Below are 2479 nucleotides of genomic sequence, written 5' to 3'. Positions count from 1 at the left end.
TATTTACATTTCTTTGATGATTTATATATATAATTTAACAGTGTTAACGGCTATCTTGATTTATATTGTATGCAACTATTTGTTTCTAGCCGTACCTATTGTGTAATGGAGTGTATCTGGTGGTATTTCAACCTGTTCAACCATGAAGCCTCCGTGGTCTAATGGTTATGACGCTCGCCTTGGCAGCGAGAGGTCGCAGGTTCGAGTCCCGCCAGAGGAATTTTATTACACAATTTCTTTATTAGTTTATTTACAGGACTACATTCGTTGCGAGCTATAGATAGGTAAGCACTCACTGTGCTGTAATTGGTTGTGTACGAACTCGTATAGGTGTAGGCGGAGTGATTTAGGCTATCCAAAATTTGTCCAGGCCGGACCAATATTATCCAAGGAGGACTGATTTTGGGCGGCCAAAATCAGTCCCCCGGACAAATTTTAGCGGCTAAAATCGGTTCCCCGGACCAATTTTAGCCCGGACCAATTTTGGCGTGACAGGCCCAATACGTAAACATAAAAATAGCATTTCCCTGCTAACAACACCAACTAAAACGAAACAATCATACACACTGAACGCGGTCTATATGTTAGAATGACCACATCATTCGCCTAATTAATCTGCATGCGACAATACCACGTATGCGCCTGTCGCCCACTATCAGTCATGTCGCTTCACTGTTGTAAACAATTAGACAACTATTTCGTGCTATACGGTACCGCACGGAAATTCTAGTCTATTTTAACTCTGTTCCGCAAAGCTTACACATTTAACAAAAACACAAATGACAGATTTGTTATATAAAAAAAAATATAAGGCATGCGATACGGCTATCGGTGGCTGGGACGGATGCAGGGGGTGCAGAGAGTGTGGTCGTACCCCCTAAATTCTATTAAGAAAAATAATTGTTGTATTATATTGTTGATATGAATTATTGGCAAGATTTTTAAGGTATGAGATTGCAATTTCCTGGCACCCAGAGTTCGACATTCTCAAAATTTTCGCGCCTGTGGAAGATGTGGACTCTTCACGGACACATCGGCGCAGATCACACCCCCTCCCACATATTTTAAGGGGAAAAGGTTGGTCCCCATCGCTTTTTGGGAATCAAGAAGATATGTATCTTTGTCAAACATTTTCAATCAGCTATCATATAAAATTTTCTGCATATTCCTCTATCTTATTTTCTAATTCATCTTCATTTTGTCCACTTTAAGGTTTATTGATTGTTTATATCCACTGATCTATTTGTAATCTTGCTAACAGCAGCTTCATGTGATAAAATTGTGTACCAAATTTACCACTTAATAATAATAATAATAATAATATACTTATTCACTTCCTAACTTCGATTTTCTTACATTAATTTTGACTCTTTTAATGTGAGGGAGGGTGAGTAAGGGCAGCGGTGAACGATTGGACTTTAGTACGAGACTGCCCCCCCCCCCCAATAATAGCACATGCGCACTGAGCACGAAGAATAGAATTCAGTATACTATTCAAAAAGAGGAGATTACTTTACGTGTACTGATCTTGACAGGCGCTGACTGTGGCCGCCGTGGGTCACAAGGGACCTAATCCAAATTTGCTTTTATAAATTTCAAGGACCATATTACATACATTTACATTTATATTTCTTTCACTAAGTATCTTACTTTACAGAAACTGAGAATGTCATTCTTAATTGCTTGCTTGATACTCACTTTTCTCTATTCAATGTTCTCATGTTTCACGTTCCAATTTTGATATTATTTCTCATGGGGGTTTCACTGGATGACGAATTGAGAAGCGCCGTAACTTCTCTAACTTCCCTACTGAGTGCCACAATGATAGGGGCAATACGTTTTTGTCTAAAATTGATCATCGTTATATATCAAGATGTGTATAAGAGACAGGGGGAAAAGGTTGGTCCCCATCGCTTTTTGGGAATCAAGAAGATATGTATCTTTGTCAAACATTTTCAATCAGCTATCATATAAAATTTTCTGCATATTCCTCTATCTTATTTTCTAATTCATCTTCATTTTGTCCACTTTAAGGTTTATTGATTGTTTATATCCACTGATCTATTTGTAATCTTGCTAACAGCAGCTTCATGTGATAAAATTGTGTACCAAATTTACCACTTAATAATAATAATAATAATAATATACTTATTCACTTCCTAACTTCGATTTTCTTACATTAATTTTGACTCTTTTAATGTGAGGGAGGGTGAGTAAGGGCAGCGGTGAACAATTGGACTTTAGTGCGAGACTGCCCCCCCCCCCCCAATAATAGCACATGCGCACTGAGCACGAAGAATAGAATTCAGTATACTATTCAAAAAGAGGAGATTACTTTACGTGTACTGATCTTGACAGGCGCTGACTGTGGCCGCCGTGGGTCACAAGGGACCTAATCCAAATTTGCTTTTATAAATTTCAAGGACCATATTACATACATTTACATTTATATTTCTTTCACTAAGTATCTTACTTTACA

At 37.9% G+C, this 2479-nt stretch overlaps 1 non-coding gene across 1 annotated transcript; it reads left to right on the top strand.

Annotated features, from left to right (window-relative positions):
• The first annotated feature begins 147 nt into the window (after positions 1-147).
• On the top strand, positions 148-220 carry Trnap-ugg. The gene has a single exon. It is a non-coding gene; the product is annotated as a tRNA-Pro (tRNA).
• The last annotated feature ends 2259 nt before the right edge of the window (positions 221-2479 follow it).

The sequence above is a fragment of the Anneissia japonica genome, unplaced genomic scaffold (genome assembly GCF_011630105.1).
Source record: "Anneissia japonica isolate Jap-2015-1 unplaced genomic scaffold, ASM1163010v1 scaffold1430_len515961_cov162, whole genome shotgun sequence".
NCBI classification, from domain to species: domain Eukaryota; kingdom Metazoa; phylum Echinodermata; class Crinoidea; order Comatulida; family Comatulidae; genus Anneissia; species Anneissia japonica.
This window is presented reverse-complemented; position numbering and strand designations above follow the sequence as displayed.